This window comes from Pleurodeles waltl, chromosome 8 (assembly GCF_031143425.1).
Source record: "Pleurodeles waltl isolate 20211129_DDA chromosome 8, aPleWal1.hap1.20221129, whole genome shotgun sequence".
Lineage (NCBI taxonomy): Eukaryota > Metazoa > Chordata > Amphibia > Caudata > Salamandridae > Pleurodeles > Pleurodeles waltl.
In genome coordinates, this window is record NC_090447.1 from 768,579,909 (window position 1) to 768,600,172 (window position 20,264).

Genomic DNA, 20,264 nt, shown 5'->3' on the forward strand with positions numbered 1-20,264 from the left:
CCTAATAATAGGCTGATCTGCCCCCAGGGGGGGCAGAAATGGGCTCAAATAAATTTGCCCCCCCAGCCCCCACCCCCACCCCCCCCCCCGGAGCGACCCTTGCCTATGGGGTCGCTCCCCCTGCGTGACATTGGCGCCAAAAAATAAATCCCCGGTGCCTAGTGGTTTCTGCCCCCTTGGGGGCAGATTGACCTAAACTCGGCCAATCTGCCCCCAGGGGGGCAGAAATGGTCTAAATACAATTTGCCCCCCTGGGGAGCGACCCTTGCCTGATGGGTCGCTCCCCATCTCTAAAAAAAAAAAAAAAAAAAAACACAAAAAAAAAATTGCCCTGGCGCCTAGAGGTTTCTGCCCCCCCCTGGGGGCAGAAATGGCCTAAAATAAATTTGCCCCCCCAGGGAGCGACCCTTGCCTAAGGGGTCGCTCCCCACCTAAAAAAATAAAATGAAACATAAAAAAAAAAATTGTCCCTGGTGCCTAGAGGTTTCTGCCCCCCCTGGGGGCAGATCGGCCTAATAATAGGCCGATCTGCCCCCAGGGGGGGCAGAAAGGCATTCCCGAAAAAATGCCCCCCATGGGAGCGACCCTTGCCCAAGGGGTCGCTCCCTTATGGAAATTTCAGTAAAAAAAAAAAAAAATCTCTGCCGTCTAGTGGGGTTTCAAAAGCCTTTGAAACCCTCAGAGAGACTTCAAAGGGAAGGAAATACTTTTCCTTCCCTATGAAGCCCCTCCGGGCCTCCCCCAGTGATTGAAAGAGAAATGCTTTTGCATTTCTCTTTCAATCGCGCTGGAAGCAGAGCTTCCAGCGCGATGGGGGAGGCCCCTGTGACAAATCAGCGCACGCTCGCGCGCTGATGTCACGGGGGGGGGGTGGGGGTGGAAGGGGAAGGTGTTCCCCTTCCATCCCCGCCTTGGGGGGGAGGGGGTGCACGGGGGGCGCGCTAGCGCTCCCCCACGTTCCCCTGTGCCTAGGACGAGATGATCTCGTCCAAGGCACAGGGGAACTGTAGCCTTGGACGAGATCATCTCTTCCAAGGCACAGAACCGGTTAAAGAGGATTTTAAATTACAATTTCTTTCGAGACCAAATATTGCATTACTACCTGCTCCCAGACAAAAGTTATAACTCATTAAATGTAATAAGGAAATCTAATGTTATCCTATGGCAGAGGGAGGCCTCACAGTAGTGAGAAACGAACTTGAGAACTTTTAACTACTAGTACATGTACAACTTAAAAGTACTTGTCTAACTTTGTGAATACGGTGCACCCTTCCCTATGGTCTGAGTATGGCCTTGGGCATATGTCCTATGTATTAAAAAAGGAGTTTTAGCCTTCATAAAAAGTTACATTTGTCGAGTCAAATTGTCAATTTAAAATTGCACACAGGGTGTAATTGTACGCCTGAAACATGTTTTATAGGGCTACACCTACTAGTAGCCCTTAATTTACCAGCCCTCAGTTTACTAGGACCTCATAACTAAATTAAATATGGCAATCAGGTGTAAGCCCTTTTTACTGTGTTTTAGGGAGTGAGCAGAAGCACTTTAGCTCTGTTCAGTAGGTGCAAAGTGCACAGAGTCCTAAGGCTAACAAAAACAAATTCAGCAAAACAGGAGGGGAGGAGGCAAAAGGTTTGGCGGAATACCACAGAAGGGTGCTAGGCCTAACAGGTACCTGACTACTAAGTCTAAGAGATCACATTGCTAGAGGCTGGGAGCTGTAACCCTTGCTAGTAGACTCTGAGGTGAAAACAGGGCATAATTAGTTATTAACTCCAACCAGTTTGTTTGGGACAATCGCTGTCCAAAGCACATGCCAGCTGACTAAGAGACATTGTTTGCTATCCATCTATAACAATGAAGTTGACTTAGACCTTCTGTGATTATATTGAGCACTAATTCATATTACCACTACTAATCTCTTGAGATAAGATATATATCCTGTAAAGAAATATAATTGTTCAAATGCTGTAAAGGTGATTTGTTTAAACATTTTGGATAAGAATTCATAAACATATACTTTACCCTCATTGCAATTAACACTAGTGTACAAGTAAGGCCTTTCCTTTTATCAGAAATAGCCTTAAAATATGTACATGCACCTGCTAAATTGTTGTTTTGAAATACATCAAGCCATGGAAAACAGAAAAATTAATAAATACAGAAATACAATGTTAATTGACATTTGATCATTTCTCAGAGTAAGTGAGAAAAAACAAAAAAGTGAAAATGCTGGAATTAATATCACCCACAGATAATTGCCTCAGTAATTTTCCAGTCCATTGTTTTTTGCCTACTATGCCACCCTATAATGAGACAAGCCATAAACATATCAGACTTAGTGCTCTTTTAAAAGGAACAGACCAGCATGAACTGCCAGACCAGATCCTCACTTGGCTAAAACACCAGCAACCCCTGATGGGTTTCTACCTATTTGGGCCTCGTCTGTGTAGTGAGTGCAGTGAGGGCAGTGAGCGTGGCACCCACTTTTTTCTCTGATGCCAAAAAAGCACAGAGTGAGTGAGCATTGCTTAGACTGTGATAACAAACTCAGCTGGACCTCTTATGAAAGTAACAGAAATGTTAAGGGATGAGATCAGTGGCCACCGATGTGGCATGGGTGTAAATTAAAGAAGAAAGCAAATACAAAACCTTAAATAAAAGCACATATTCTTTAGCAGATTGACTCTGTGCTTGACATGTTAAAATAACATTGCAGCTATTTACTATCCCAGAGTAACTGCTTGCTACCGAGAAGCACCAGTACTCTCCCATTATACGTATTGCACCTGTGCTGAGATGGGCAGGTACTCTCTCTTTCACAATAAAGAGGTGCAGGTACTCAGTTCCTGTGAGTACCATCTCAATAAAGCATTGGATCTACTTAATTACATAGTAAGCTTTACTCTATAGGTAACCAAATTAAACTGTCAATATTGCACTGTATGCCTCTAAACTTGTACTCTCAAGGAGAGACTTTCTACACTTTACACTTTACTGTGGTGCTTTTCTCAAATCTCACTAAGGTCCTGCTCAAGCTGTTAGCCTACATTGAACCAAATTATCACCAGTAGTTGACTGGTAGTCCTGGAAGTGTCTGCCAATTGCCGCCAAGTTACATGTCTAACTTCAATCACTCCAAAGCATTATGAACCTGTTATTAATCTATTTAATCTTTATTCTGTCCCGTGGATGCTTTAATCTGAGAACTGAGTGACCTCTCCAAAGCTAGTGATGTCTTGGGAAAACCGATGCCTAGGCACTTAACTCAGCCATGATTACAGGTTAAAACATGCCAGTAATGGAGACCTCTATTAGAAATCTGTGTGAAATGATGATCTAGAAACTGACTTCCCAACCTTCTTCGTGATGCTTCATGATTCTCAACACTTTTTTCCTGTTAGGAGACATTTATCATTGTCATAGTCATAATTTATTCTGCAATTAACAATATATAGCAAACTTAAAATAACATATTTAAAGCATGTAGGCTGAAAGTAGTTGGGGTACAGGATGGAGCCTGCCGTAGTCTATAGGAGTTGGGTATCAATGAGAGTGGCAGCATATGTCACCAGGTGCCATTCGAGTGAGGTGAATCCAGAACATATGCACGAACTGTGGGTTGCACAACAAAGTAACATTGAAAGAACACTACCTTTCTGGATTTAGATATGGGAGGACTCAAAGTAAAACTTGCACAAACCCTCTGTAGATATAGTTGTGCTATCTTTTGCAGATTTTTTAAAATAAAATATTTTTATTGAGTTGTTTGTGTGGAGATCCCCAGACTACATACACCGGCTCCTCCATTTAGCGACACCAGTTCATCACCCGCTGCCAAGCCAACAAGTCCGGGGCAACAGTTGAATTCTAGTTCTGGACAATGTCCCTTTTGCCAAATAAGAAACCCACCCTCATGATATATCTTTCAGAGAGCCTCCCCTAAAGTCTTCCAAAAGGCCAAGGAGATTAACCTTAGGCAACCAATCAATGGGCCTTCCCAGCACATCTGCCAATACCCACAGGACTCTGGACCAGTATTTGGTGTATAAGGGGGGGGGCTACCAGATCACATGATAAAAGTCTACTTCGTCTGCCCCACATGTAAGACATGAGGGCGATGGGAGCTTGACCGCCCTCCACAACATCAGTGGGGTCAAGTATGCAATGTGTAGAATGTTTAGCTGGAACATCTGGAGATGGAATGAAATGGTAAGCTCCCATGGAGCCATGAGCACCTCCCTCCCCGTTCTCCAGAGTACCAACCCAAGCCTCCCACTTAATGTGAGGAGTAGCAGGTCCGGATCATTAGTAACCAAAGTGCGGTATATTTGAGAGACTGCTTCTCTCCCAGCAGAGCCATAAGAATCCTGCCTTCCTTGGGGCTAAACTCAGGGGCCTCCTCCAATGTGGACTCATGCGCCAACAGTGTGTAACAGAGTTATAAGAATCTGAAGAACTGGGAGTGGTGTAATTGGAAGTCAGCTTGCAATTCTGAGAAGGACTGCACATGGGACCCCTGGCACATGTCCCCCAGACATGAGATGTAGATCAGATCCCATCTCCCAACCTCTCCGAGCCAGCTACTTGATGGAGCAAGGGTGCGTTTGGAGCATAGCCATACCTCTGAGCCAGTACACCTCATGGATGTGCACACAGTCATAAAGATCACTTAGGTGAAATCTAGAAGGGAGCGGAGGACTTGCGACCCATACAGATGGCCCACCATCACATCCCAGGACATAAGGGATGTTTCTGCCCATATGCCAGATCCCCATGGCCCCCAAATAACCAGTCATTCAGAACCACCAATTGAGATGTCCAATAATAGAGATATAGGTCAGTTGCTGCTAAGCTGTTTTCAAAGTGGATTGTACTCATTTACTGAAAGCTATGTTGGGAACCCTGTGTGCCCACAAGAAGGGTCCCAACGTGGCCTAGATGGAGCAGAACCAGGCCCCAGGAATGGCATGGGGAATGTTCTGCAGGATGTAAAGGAAGAGTGGCAACACCATCATTTTAAATAATGCAAACCTGCCCATGATATTGAGGGGAAGGGAGGACCACCACTCCAAATCACCACGCACATGTGTCACCAAGAGCTTCAAATTCAGTGACTAGACCAGATCTGGGAGGGATGAAATGTATATACCAAGGTAAATGACGCTAAACCACCTAAGAGGGATTGGGCCCTATCAGCCGCATTCATGCAAAGGGCCCGTCAGCGGAAACAGCAGGGATTTAAAGCGATTGACCATGATGCCAGAGGCTTGACCATGGGGAACGAACATGTATAATATTCTGGGGCCCATTGTTTCCGAGTCATTCAAGAATAGCAAGAAGTCATCCACACTAAGTGCTATACAAACTTCCGGGCCTCCCACCTTCCATCTGAACCCCTGGTGCTGGGTGTCACAGCAAACCCAGGCTACCAAGGGGCTCAAATGCTAAGGCAAAGAGGAGGAGGGACAAGAGACAACCCTGCCTGGTCCCTCTTTGGAAATGCCCCTGAAAGTGAATTGTTCACACATGTCAAGTCCATGGGACCAGCATATAACGTCTGAACATACAAAATAAAATGGAGCCTGATATCCATTCAGGCCAGGAAATCCCAAAGGAAGTCCCAGTTGAGGGAGTTGAAAGCTTTCTCTGAGTCTTTGGGGAGAGGAGCACTGGAGCCGGGAAGCAGATGATGGCATGCCACTGCCACCTGCACTCTACGGATGAAGTGACGGGTGCTGCGGTGTGGCATAAATCTACGTTGGTAAGGATGAGTCAAAGCTGGGAAAATCTGAAGCAGACGATTGGCCAGTACCTTGGCATAGATTTTAAGTTCAGAATTTATGACTGAAATCAGTCAGTAAGAAACGCAGTATGCAAGGGTTTTATTGGTTTTATGCAGGACCACAAAAGCATCCTTGTAAAGCTCCAATGGGAAAAACCTTTGGTTATCGCATCATGCTGAAGAGACAACAGGTGATGTGTAAGGACTGTGTTTAAAAAAAAAAAAATATTCTAATGGGAAACTATCCACTCTCAGAATCTTGCCTGAGCTCATGGCAGAGAAGGCTACAGTCACTTCCTCAAAGGTCAGGGGTTCCTCAAGCTCCACAGTGGCTGACCTATCAAAGGAACGGAGTGGCAAATATGCATTCAACTATGAGGAGTACTCACTTGAGCACCATGGGTGATGTGCGTATAACTCACAGTAGTAATCCATTAACGCAGTTGTGATGTCTCTAGTCTCAGATACTAACCCTCTGTAAGGGTCACGGATGCTGAGCACCACTCTATCTGCTTGGCCCTGGTAAGAGAGCCAGTACAGGGGCTTACCCGACGTGTCTCCCCATCCATAAACTCTGTTCTGAAAGGTCAGCCAATACTGTCTGGCCTCATCAGGGCCAAGCTGCCGTAGGTAAAGCCTATCCAGAGCAAGATGATGCAGTATAGTAGTATTCACATCAGACTGGGCTTTGGCCAGTGCTATACATATCTCCAGATCTATGATCTGGGAAGCTTGTGGTCAGAGAGAGTAAGTAGTAGGTCGGCGGCTGGCACTATATAGAAAATGTAGGAGTAGATCTTATGTCCCCCGAAGGTGTGAGTAATTGCATGCATACAGAGGTGCCAAGTGCGCCCTAAGTTGCAAAGGCCAAGGCTGGCTGTCTAGTCCTCGAGGCAGGAAGGTGAGGGTTGGTGTCCTAGTCGGACCCTCAGAATATCTACTGTGGAGGATAATGGCATATTGAAGTCTCCAACCACAATGGTAACCCCATGGGGACACCCTGCTAGGACTTCCTGCACAGCTGCCAACTTAAGGCCAGTTAGCTGGGGGTGGGAATGCAAACACTCAATATGTTGTGGGAATGCTATTAACTAAGGCCTCCATGGCAACATAGTGGCTCTGAGGAAGTATGGTTAACCACCATAGGAAGATGATTGTAGATCAAGACTGGCACCTGCGAGAGCCCCTCGTTCGCCCAGCAAGATGTACTTTGTTGTAGCCATACCCAGCCAAGAAAGGACATCTGGCTTCCAGAAGGTAGGTCTCTTGAAGTTAAACGTACATCCGGTGCATGGCATTTTGCTGAACCCAGGATTGCACTCTGCTTAATATCTTTGAGGCCTTTAACATTCCATGCCATCACTTTATGGGCCATCGGTCTCCACAAAGTTTTCTAGGGGGCCCGGAAGCACCCATGAGCACCACCCAGGGTTGGGTATGATGAGGCCAAACTAGTGGGGTGGGGGTGAACCACAGGTCCCGACCCACCTATATATGGAAAGTTCCCAATCCCAGCAGCACAAACAGTCAGGTCCCCTCCGAGGTGGCTTCACGAGCAGTCAGGTCCCCCCCAGGGTAGGTGCACAGGACAGTCGGGGGGGAAGCCCGCTCAAACCTACCCCCCAGTAGAAGAAGGACAACCTGTTTTGCCCACAGGGCCGACAGCAAACCAGGAGGCAGGAATTGGGGGGGGGGGGGAGAGAAGAAACAGTTGTGACTCCTACCTGGCCCAGTCCAATTGCTGCCATCAGAATTTGGCCTGAACGCAGACCCAGGGCCGGCCCGGTGGCACTGGGCTGATAAAGGGCCTCAAGGGCCAACTTCATTGAGTTTACACCCTATGTGGGCCACAGCATTACTTGGCTGATAAAGGGTCTAACGGGCCTGCTTTGTTGTGGCTGTACCCTCCACAGGCCATTGGACTCCGATGCCGCTGGTGGCCCACGGCCCAACTCTCTCAAGCTGGCCTCCCCAAAGCACTACAGCAGTGCCCAAGCCGGGTTCCCCCAATGGGATGCCTTCAGTCAGGGACTGTCACAGCCCAAGGATTGAGGTACCAGGATTCACAGTTCGGCACCCTCTCCCCACCTCTACAATGAGCCACCTGCTCAATGCGGCAGGAAGTGGGGCCCAAAGCCAGGAACAGAGACTGCGTTCGGCCACACCGGGCCCTCTCAGGCTGTGCTCTAGGTCACAGTGTCTCTGCAGTGCCGGGCAGTCAGGGAGTGGGAGTGAGCAGGCCCCTGGGAGGTCACTCAATCAGTGCCGGCAGCAGGATGGATGAGAAGTCTCCTCCAAAGAGCCTATGGTTCACAAAGAGATGACTGCCATCTTAGCTGACAAGCGCCTTTTGCAGATTTTAATGCAGCTGGGACTTAATGCTTGACATTAAAACTCCCTCTAGGCACATGTTTAATGTATACCAGCCCGCCTTATGTGAGACCTAGGCGCACAAAACTACTACGCTTTAGGTTTTAACATGTGGTATGCAGGCAAGGCTGAGGTTTAGCTGAGCAAGCCACAACTGAGGAAGATAAATGCGTTCACATAAAGTGACAAAAAACAGTAGAGGGTGCTTACGATATAAGCAATTCATAGTAGGCACTGGAATGAAACCAGAAAGAAAGCAGCCCGGCGAGCAGGACGTTTAAAAATCTCATGCCTTGGTCTGACATTGCTTTGTAGGTACATATAGTTTTGTAATGAATACCACCGATCTAATGAGGTGGGTATAGTTGGAAGTTGGACAACTTTAAGGTCACAACAAGCCATATGGCCACATTGTCAGAGATACCTATGCTGGAAAAACAGACATGGCAGTGAGCATGCTGAAAGGGTTGACAACGAATGAACAGTGTCCACTGGAGTCAATCATGACCTGGGAGATAGCAATGCTGCTGAGGTTACAGAGAATGAAGTGTGGTCAATGTTCTGAACTGTTCAAGGGATGCTGATTGAGGAACAGAAAGAGGACATTCACATATGTGGTCCATGATATAAACTACTTTGGCTGTGTGTTAAACTGTGGGTCGATGTTCCTGTGTGCTGCCTGCTGACATGATGCTGTTCTCTCACTTAGAAAATCTAAAAGTGATTGGTTGGATGTTTTAATTAAATCTTCACTACTGGTAATTTGACAGGCCTGCACTCAAGCCTATTGTTTTTGCTCACTATACCCTCTAGATACAGACCAAACATATAGTGATTGTAAGAAATTGGGGTTTTGGTTGACTGGAGTGTTAGCCCTGGTCAAGTAACAGCCACAATCCTGATAAGGGTGTGAGGCACAAGCCAATCCTAAATGAACCTGTGCTCAATCCTCTGATAGCTTGGCACAGATCAGTCAGGCTTAACTTAGAGGCATGTGAAATGTATTTCTGCAACACTTCAAACAATAACAACGTGAAAAATACCACACAAAAAGGATTCCACACCAAGTTATGAAAATAGAACTTTCTTTAATAAATAAAACAAGACCAAAAGGACAAAAGGACAAAAATCAAATTAGTAGAACCGGAGAATTGCAATCATAAAGATTAAAAAAGCACAAAGTGCCAACTGTGGACATCTTCTCACTCCAGACTGAGAAAAATCACAAGTTCAGGCCAAACATAATGTAGCATAGGCCTTCTACAGGGTACCTTAAATCCTGGGCCTGCATTGGGGAATGCCTTGGACAGTGGCAGATCTGAAGGCGTTGTGGGTTGTGGGACTGAGGTGGGTGAGTCAGTTCTGCTCAGAGTTGCGCCACATAGAAGAGGCAATGCATTGGTGCCACTGGATCCACAGATGCTGGCAAGGCACTTTAAGCCCACTTCTAAGGTTTCAGGATGTGGGTGGCATCACTTGGCAAGTTAGACTCACCAATGGTAGAGTCCAGGTGCTGGTGTAAGGTTGTTGGAAGTATGTTGTGTTCCTGAGGCTTAAGATCAGGAGGCCAGCCAGCTAGCCCCTGGAGTCACTATGGGTTCTGGCTTCAAGGGATGCAGTTTGTGTCCTTTTCACCCAGCAAGAGGGCGAGGGGCAGCAGGTCAGCACAGCAGGGCAACAGTTCCTTCAGAGCAGTAGTCTGGCAGTCCTTATACCAGCACACCAGCCGATCTTCCTGACAGAGTATCCACAGATCCAGAAGTGTACTGTAGTGGTGGTGTCTGAGTCCAGCATATATACACCCAGTTGAGCTTTTAAAGTGAGGAGAATCATCTAGAGGCATGCCTTTGAAGTGCATTGGTGCCCTGCCCTCCTGGCCGTGACTCCAGCCTAATTACAGGAGGTATGCAGCTTGTATGGAGGCAGGCCACAGCCTATTCAAGTGTAATTGGGGCTGGGTCCATCTTCTCCCTCCCATCCTGCCACTGATGGCCCATCCAGTCACACTCAGGCTCCCCATTGTGTGTGGCTGTCTAGGAGGAATACACAAAGCCCATCTGTCAACTTTACCCAGTCATGTGACCCAGAGACAGGCTGTGGGTGCCAAATGGCTAAGGCAAGAAAATGCCAACTTTCTAAATGTGGGATTTTAAGAATTGTAATCTAAAATCCACCTTCACAATAAGTTATTATTTTGAATTGTGATTTCAGAGACACTAAACATGAAGGTATTACCTGTTCCAACTTTGCACTTATAACATGTAGTAAGGTGATTACAATATTACCCTATGGGAGAGGTAGGCCTTGCAGTAGTGAGAAACAAATTTAAGGGTTTTCACTCACTACCAGGGCATTTGAAACCTGGAATTGCATGTCCAACATTTTAAATACACTCCACCCTGCCCTTGGGGCTGCCAAGGGCCTAGCCTTGGAGTGACATGTGTATTAAAAGGAAACTTTGGGCCTGGCCAAATGTTTATTTATTCTGCCAGGTCTATATGGCCGTTTAAAACTATACACATAAAGGCTGCAATGGCAGACCTGAGACATGTTTACAGTGCCATGTAAGTGGGCAGCACACTCAGTGCTGCAGGCCCACTACTAGCATTTAATTTACAGGCCCTGGGCACAACTCATGCTACTTTTATAGGGACTTGCAAGTAAATTAAAAATGCCATTTGGTTAAAAGCCAATTCAACATGTTTAAGGAGAGCGCACAAGCACTGCTTGCTCAGTCATTTCTCAACTAGTTTAGAAGAAGAATGAGGAGGATGATAGATGATAGGTTTTTAACACCCTAGAGGTGAGTTAAAGCATGTTATAGTTGTTGCTTCTATTCCTATTCAAGTAGCTACATACAAAGAGGAGAGAAGAACTGGCACCTGGACAAAGACAAAGCCCTGCTAAGATATGAGCCCAGAAGAGATACACAATGGTGCTGATGAATCCCCTGTCCACCTGCCAAAAGGATGACACACAGATCTCCTGTCTAGATGTTGGCTTGCCGCTTGGCAATTGTGTGTGTTTGGCTGACTGCTGGAATAAAGTTTGTATGTACCTCAACAACTATAAACCTTGTTGGTAATTATGGCTACATCAGCACATGGGAATTAATGAAACCGATTAGTTCTTCTAGTTATGTCGGAATTAGCTAACTAACATTTTTAAAGAAAATATCGTATTATTGTCACCCCACTGAGATAAATATTTGTGAAGATAATCAGTGAGTAAATGTGTAACAGAGCCAGGTCCAATACATCTGCCCTGAACTTTTGACGTCTTGAGGATGCTACCGTCAAACAAATTGTGCCCTCTAGTTTTACTCGTCAATTGTTTCCTTTATTCCTTGAGATCAAATTGTCATCCCAAATTGGCAATAAAACTGAAGATTTTCTTTGGTGTCACAAGAATATGAGCAACAAGGTTAAGACAACTATGATTACAGTCCAAAAGATCAAAAACAGAATGGGCAGCCCTTTGTTGAGTACCACGAGGTTTGTCAAAGGGCTGCTCACAAAATATTTATTTGGTTACACCTAAGAGCATTTGCCTTGTCAATATGAGAGGAAAGGAAATCTCATCATTAGATGAAGGGTCTATCGCACAAAGGAGTGACCACAAGAAAGCTGGGTCACATTGAAATCTAGCACCTAGTCCTACAGGTAGGAAGTCACACAAAATTTTTGAAGACAGAGCATAAAAAGGTTAGAGCGAGAGAACCAATAGTGGTGTTTTATTTTGGTTGCTTTATCAGCCCCTCCTCTGATACCACTCCAACTTCCAGGTCCCTCCACCTACTGCAGCTAGCCAGAATTTGCTTGTTATAGCAGCCAGAACCTCACTTACATGTAGTTGGGGAGTAGTATCAACTAGCACTGCTCAGAATCCCAAGAAGGTTACAGAAGCCATCCTTCACTCCTCTTGCTATCTCAGTATCCATTTCTTACTCTCCTCTCAGAGGCCCTGTCTGATCCACATTTCGCTTGTCTAAACCCATAGCAATATCAATACCTTTCTTGGTCTACAAAGGTCCTTAAAAGACAATATGTTCTTCATCAGTACAGCCATCGACTTAGCACTAGATTAGACCAACAAATCACTAGGTGGAAGGAAAAGGCAGGGAAGGTGCAAGGAAACTGCCCCTAGAATTCTTTCTAAAACTCTATATCAGAAAGTGGTATCTAATCATTGGGACTTCTGGCAATTTAGACAAGATCTGTTCCATCCATACCTCCACTGGCAGTCTCAGAAGTTCAATTGAACTTTGCTGGGTACATTGCTAACCTGCATTTAGAGCAGCAGGCACCACATATCATTTATCAGATGGTGGGCCAAGAAGTACAGTGTAAAAAAATGATGATTAAAATATTTGTATTCCGAGGTGCCAAATCAACACCGTCTCAACTCAATGATGGAATAAAAGGATTTGATTAAAATCTAACAGTATGCACAGAGGACACAGAAGACTGAAGATGTCAATCGCCAGTTGGACATCCAAATTAAAAGCCAAGTCTTGACCTCAGGCAGAGCTTCTTTCACTGAACTCATTGGAAGGATTGATGTGATGATGAAACTAAAAAAAAAAATTGCAGTTTTTTTGAAAGGATGTTCCTAATCTATCAGCTTGTAAGGAGATTTGATTAACAGCGGGTCTACTGCTAACCAACATATTCCTCTTGTCCATGGTTTGCAGTGGGTTGGGAGAAGTGCATAAACGTTAATTTTCGTTGTTGTATCCAGACTGCAAAGTTAGTGTTTTTTGAAAACTTAAAAAAATCTGGAAGGGTGTCCTTCAGCAGTTCTGTTCATTCCAACAACAGCAACAAATATGGCACAGGTCAGCTTCCATAAGACAATCTGATGCCACCTCGCCACTGCTGTGCTCATTCCTACCCACCCACTTTCGCTTCCCTGTGTTTTGTGCTGTACGGTTTCACTACAGCAACTGCTCGGATGCCGTAAGTGCCTAACAAAGAGGGGCAAGCGAACCACAGCCCTCGGAAGACGGGGCAAGGTAAGAGTGTAATTGCCAGTCTATGGTCCCCAGAATAAGCAGCCTAATCTGTGGACTTTGAGGTAATCATGCAGTGAGAGCTCCTACACCTCTTAGGGGGCAGGGGTGCAGGGGCGCAGGGGCTTAGAAGTGGGTCAGGAACTTCCCCACTACTGTGCTCCTGTCCCTCGGGGAACCGATGAAGTGTGCCTGTGCTGCAGGGTGGCGGTGGTTGTCTGCATCCCCATGGTCTCTAGCCCTGGGCTCAGCCTTGGTTTGTATGTGCTCCGTAGGCTTTTAGCAGCTAGCCACCTACTCATCGGGAAGTAGACTATTTGGAATAAAGCAGCCTTATTATGTATCTTGCATTACAAAAAAATTACTGGTTGATAAAGTTGTGGTGTGGTGGTGGGGGGAGCAGTGTGCTCTCAATAGAGCAGCAAAAGAGGGGGTAAGTGATTCCACCTGTTACTGGCAATTTCTGCTGTTAACATAGCATCTTGGACTCATTATGGATCCCGAGCCCCTTATCGCCTCTCCTGCTTCACTATAAGAGGGCATTGCCTGGGATCCCAAAATGTAAAGAGCATGTGAGACTTTGTAAGAGGATAAAGGAAGGGATCAAAAAAACAAAGGACTCAATTGATTTTAATCCTAGCACATCTGAATGTGCTTCAGTTCAGAATGAAAATGCTTCTCCCCCACCTCATGCCACTTCAATAAGGAAATGAATTACCAAGCACTTTAACGTTAGTCCCAATTTTCCTTCAAAAAAGGTTAATGGGACCCCCAGAGCCCAAGGAGTAGCCCAAGAAGTGGTGGCTCCAGAAGGTAAAAGTGGCCAACCAGAAGACAACTTGGAGGACTCTTTTCCATCCAATCTGGACAGGGGCCCCAGACTCTCGTCCTCAACTTGTCTCAATGTGTTGGACCCCTTATTGTTGGTCAAAGGGTCTGGATCCTTTAAGTCCCAAAGCAGTGTGGATTCCCAGGAACAGAGTGGGTCTCTGCTTTTGAAGGATCCATCGGCCCCTGTGTCAAATATAATTCAGTATTCAATGGAGCATCTGTTGTCATTCAGCCATCTGGTTCAGCGTCCCTGTTGGATGTAATATTACGGATACAAAACATGATACAAGGCATTTTTGAGACTCTTGTGGTTATTAGTACTAATCAAGTGTTCAGTCAAAGCATCAGAAAGATATCCTTGCTCATCTGTGTAAACCTAACAACGGGATGCCAGTAGTAATTGAGGGTACGGAGCTTATGATGGCAAACCTCAAAGTAGGAAAGGGGAAGGACCAGGCACAATAAAGGGTATAGTGGATCACCAGGACCCGAAAGTTATATCTCAAAATGCCCAATGCCAGTTAGGAAAAGGCAATATATTTTTGTCCCCTCAAGTTCTCCTCGAGCTATTATTTCTCACAGGCATATAGAGGGATGGAAAGAGGAGCCAGGTCATCTGAGTTGAGGCTGGATAGAGGGAATATGGAAAGAAGGAAGAAAAGAGTTGCACACGCACAACAAAAGTATTTGAGGTTAAAAATAATGGATGTTCTTATCCCCATTTAGTGGCAGGATACCAGCACCTTTTACCCCTATCCAGATGGATGTAATAAAACATGTTAGGAGCCGGCCATGTAGGAAATCCCTGCTAATAAGACAGTACTACTGCACATAATGGCACCTCTGTGCTTGGTAAGGGGAAGGGGCCCAATTCCCTGCAGTTTAAAGGGAATAAAGAAAACATTATTTTGGCAGAGAAGCTACTCACACTAGGACCTTGATCCCATGTCTTGATTTTGGATATAACTCGCCAGGGGAAAAAAGCCAAAGTACTGCGCCCTCTGAATCGCTCAAAAACTCTGAGCATATTTCAGCAGATTCCCTTACTCTCTGGGATCTCCTCAGGTGATTGAGGCCATGTAGGGCTTCAGGCTGGGGAGCAAGGGAGGGAATTAACAAGAGTTGACTTTATCTCCCCCTTCATTGCACTTATGGCAGTTAAGGCAAAAGAGGACCTAGCCAGTGTTGGTTTAGATATAAAGATCCCCATATAGAGAATACAAGGGTGAATTGCTTAAGCTCCACTTCCTTTCTAAGCATGCTTTGTGTCAACAGGAGATGATTTCATCTTATTCCCCAGCTGGGTTGATGCCAACTGCTAAGGGGGCCAGACAAGATCGTCTGATTCCCTAAAAATTTAAGGGTAGTATTTGTGAATGACAGAATGCCAGATCAGTGGGGGATCCCAAAGTGGAAGCATGAAATAGATTTGCCCACTGATGCAGCTTTGAGGCATGTGGGAGTGGGATGATTGGGCTAGTGCTCCATATAGGGAGGAATCCTCTCCCATCCAGAGAATTCTAAGCTGGAACATACATGGGTTTGAATGCTTTAACAGGGTTGTTGAACGGAGAATAAAGCCCTACCATGTGGTGTCCATTCAGGAGTCTTGGTGGAGAGAGGATAAAACAGTAGAAGGCTTTGTAGCTACAAACAGTAAGGGCTACAAACGAGGAAAGGTAAGAGCTTCTGCAGGGGTGTTAACCCTAATATCTACTAAAGTAGTTAAAACATCTGTTGAGGTTGTCAGCCTGTCTAGTGGTGTACAGCTGTCTGTGGCAGAATTATGATTGAAAATAAGGTTTGCAGATGTTTCATATTGATAAATAAATATATCTGTAAAGAGGAAGATTGCAGAATGAATAATTGGCTTTTGGTCAATCCTTTCAGGAAATTCTTGAAAAATCCCAAGAGGCCATCATAATAATGGAAGGGGATTTTAATGCCAGTCTGTATCCCTATCAGTTGGACAATCAGATGGAGGAGGTACAGGATTACTGTAATATTCCTCCAGACCCATTTCCGGCTGCTTCAATAAAGCAGGAGGCAAAGGTATTGGGTCAGTGGCTGGGGAACAATGGGTTGTTATGTCTAAATGGTTGTTTAGAATGCAACGTTCCCAGAAGGCCGCTCAGAGGGCCCTGTTGGCCATTCCAGCTTGGCAGTTTGGACTTTATTTGGATTTTAAAGTAACAAAATATGAAGGGGAAGTGATCATTGGCAACTTTGGATGTCCTATATTTTCATCAACCTGTGGCATCCAGAATGGTGCTGCTCCTGAAGGTAACCTTCCCATGGAGACTCACAACACAGCTCAACCCACTCCACCTCCAGCTTTTCTCTGTATGTCAGTTAACCAACAACTGTGATGTTTTTTATATGGCAAATGAAAATAGAATCATGTGGTTTCATGGGATTATAGAAAATTTTGGATTGTATAGGAGTAAACATCAAAAAGTATGGGTTACAGACAACGGACCATGATAATGGGAAGGGCTGGTTCAATTCTACCTGTTAGGAAATGAAAAGTCTTGCGAGGAAAGCATCCAAATAATTTAGGTTGAGACCAGAAGGATATCCCAAACAGGAACTGGATAGGCTAACTTCTCAGTAAAGGCAGCTGATTAGAGAGAGAAAACTACTTTCTACCATAGTAAGTGGGGCGAATGTTGTAGCTTATACAGTCAGGGGACCAGCAAGAATTCTGGATAAAAGAAAATTAAACTTGCAGTTCATATGAAGGGATCCTAACATGTATGATTGCATAGGATATCTGGGCTGTGTACTGGGAGAGTCTATGTGGCATTTCATCTGCTCCATCCTGCCCTGAACAAGCTCCTACTATGAATATGGCACCCAAATAGTTCTCCGAGAAAGCGGTAAGGACAGTAATTGACCGTATCAAGTTATCAAGAGCAGCTGGCCACAACAGTATCCCAGCAGCCTTAACTAAAAACAAACAGTGGCTGGTTGGCGAAGGTTTTATCTCATGTTCAGCTGGATAGCCACAACAGGCCAATACCCCTCACAATGGAGAGGGTCAATAGTGAGTCCTATACTTTAAAAGGGGAATGGCGCACATCCATCGCATTATAGATTGATTAGCCTCCTGGACATCTTGGAGAAGGTGTTATCAAAAATGTTATAGTCTAACTTGGATGAATGATTGTAGGAGTACAAGATTATACTGGTTGAGCAAGGAGGATTCCAGGAGGGTCACTCAACCATAGATCACTGTTTTGCTCTTTGGGGCATTATTTAAAAATCCCTGGAACTTAATCAAATGCTGTGCTGTTGTTTAATTGATTTTCATACAGTCTTTGACACAATAGACAGGGGTCTTCTATGGAAGATTCCAATTGAATTCCTCAGTGCAATACAAGAATTACATATGGATAATTGAGACGGATTGAATTTGATAAATCTGGTAGATTTTCGCAAAAGATCTCAATTCGGAATAGCCTTCTACATGGGTGTGTCTAAGCTCCATCACTTTTCAGCTTATTCTTGACAAATCTCAAAGCAGCTATAAAATTATCAAATTCATTCTTCCCCAAAGTTGGGGAGTGGCATATCTCATGCCTTCTGAATGCGGATGATTTGGTTTTGCTGGATTACACTCCTATCAGTCTGCAAAGGAAATGTGACTCCCTCTAGGCATATAGCAAGCAGAAGTTGTTGAAAATAAACTTAGACAAAACAAAGGTAGTGGTCTTTGGGGAAAAAGGTGCATAATTTCAAATTGATATCCAACTCCCTAGTGGTAGAACTGGTGGACTCCTATAAGTACCTAGGGCAGACCTTCTATAGGAACTTAAAATGGGATACCCACATGGGGAACATCAAGCAGAGATCCATTACCAAGCTGAATGTCTGGTTAAATTTAACCAGAGGTATGGGGGCTTGGCTTTTACTCCAATTATTAAGGCCCACAATGGGAAAGTACCCCCCTTGGCACTGTACGAAGCAGAGGTTCTTGTACTTCTTCCTTCTTGTAAGTGGAATATGTTAGAGGGGGCAGTACTTAGGAGTCCAGTGTTGCTACCTCCATGAACCATGTTTCAGGGTCTAAGAAGAGAATTTTATCTTTTTTCCTGAAACTTGCAGGCAAACTCCTGTGTTCTGAGATGTCTTAATATGCTATTAGTAGATAGCGAAGCTTTAACGTTTTCTAGATTTTCTAGATTATGTTAGGAAGAAATCCTCACTGGTGAAAGGCAGTGGGGCCAGAGAAGCTCAGTCCAGGATAATAGATTTCAAGAAAAATCATTCACTTTGGGGTGCAATTGAAACATGGTCTCCCTTTCCTAGTAAACAAGCTTTGAGAGAATCTTTAGGAAAGGTTGACGGTTCTTTGGACATGGTCTACTTGAGGGAGAAACCTTCCAGTAGCTTCTCATTAAACTCTCTTGACCAACATATGGGTTTCCTTATTTGGCCCAGGTACCTGACCCTAGGCTACGTAATAACATTTTAAAAGTGGTACTGGGATATGACCAATTTTTTAAGTTCTAAATTGTCACATTGTTCAGGATGGAAATGGATTCTGTACGTGCTCCCTCAATGTAAAATTCTCCTTGTCTCATGTACTTATGGATTGTATTTTTTATATCACCGCCCGTATTAAGTTTTTAAGACCCTATTTTTAAAATACCAAACACATTCAAGGTTAAGTGCAGTGGGGCTGTTATCTGAAATGTGCTATCTTGACGGTGCAGTAGGAACTGCTAGTTATATTCTTGCTGTTAAGCAGAGTCATGTGAATTTTTAAAATGATTTTATAGAATAATTGTTTTATAGTTTTAGGTTTTATGTACACATGTCCTCATAAACATACTTTCTTTTACACCTACTAGCAAAACAGGAGGTAAACATAATATGTTTTGGTGCTCCAGCTTGCATGTGGTTGGAACACTCTGAGGCTGCATCAGACACACCTCTAGTTGTGAGTATTAGTATGCTTTTTGATTTGGAAGCAACAGGAAGAACACTTGATTAGTGTGCTAGATCAAATAAGATATACATTGATATATAAAATGATCACTTATGCCTACTGTGCTAGATTAGGTTGTTATTCATCTTCTAGGACCTTGAATATGTTGAGTCAGGACAGAATGTGCTGTAGTGTCAGATCACCTACCTATAGCCTGAAAGTAGTCAGCAGCACAAAGCAAAATGTCTACAAGGTAGTCAACAGTGAAGACACCATTCTCATATTACAACAATTTTTCATAGTTCATTGCAAAAGATTGGCCAGCTTTTGCCAAACAATTCAGAAACAGCCAGATTAGAAAGCTTCTAGAGATGCATTAATCCACATATATACAGGCACATTTCTTGGCTGATATGCCAAGTAAAAGGCAGCAGGCAAAAACAAAATCCTACAAATATGTCAATTATTAAAGATTTGAGTAAACTATGCAGGTTTTTCTTTTCTTTCTACAAGAGGTTCTGTAATTCACCTGTCACCAAATCAGAGGAAAGATTAGGGCAGTAATTGACACCATTGGTAAGTTATAGATTGAGTGACTTACAACATGTAATGTTGACATCCCATATCCCTGAAAATGAATATGTGTAACAATTATGCATTTCCCAAGCAGGAAAGCATGAGTTGAAGCTGGAATCTCTGAGTATTTAAAATAATTTGTGGTGCTACTTCACCCTGATGAAGCCGGGTGTGAAGGAGTATGAGTGTGTTCTCTTCAGTAAACTGGGTATTGGTGGTGTTTTTAAATCCAAGTAACCATAGGAATAACTTCTGAGTTTATTACTCAATTGCACAATTGAATACTGTCTATAAAATCTTCTTGAAAGATCTGGCGGCAAAATTAGTCAAAGTAATTTCAAGGCTCATACCTCCATTCCAGACTGGATTTTTACTGAGCAGACAAATACATCTTATGATCAAAAGGTTAAAATCACAGTGGTCTTTGCCACTTTCACAGAACCCATGTATTACTACATAGGCAAATCATGAAAAATGCCACCTTCTATTAACTACTTTTGCTTTTCTCTGCATTTTTGTAGCTGACTGATGTATTGCCAGTTGTACCACTATTCCCTAGGTCAGCAGTTCTTAACTGTTTGACTTCTGTGGACCCCCGTGAACCATTATTGGAATCTGTGGGTCCCCACTGAGTCATTATTGGAAGCCAGAGAATGCCGACCTAAGCAATTTCTATGATTGAACCTCTGACAATACACAAAAATATAAAAACATGTATACACCTAACAAGTGGCCACATTTAAAAAAAAATTGTTTAC

General features: G+C 44.2%; 1 protein-coding gene across 1 annotated transcript in view; it reads left to right on the top strand.

The window, feature by feature from the left end:
• The window catches only part of ADGRG2 (adhesion G protein-coupled receptor G2), a 904,627-nt gene that overhangs the window by 458,235 nt on the left and 426,128 nt on the right, over window positions 1-20,264 (top strand). The gene's annotated exons all lie outside the window — the stretch shown is intronic.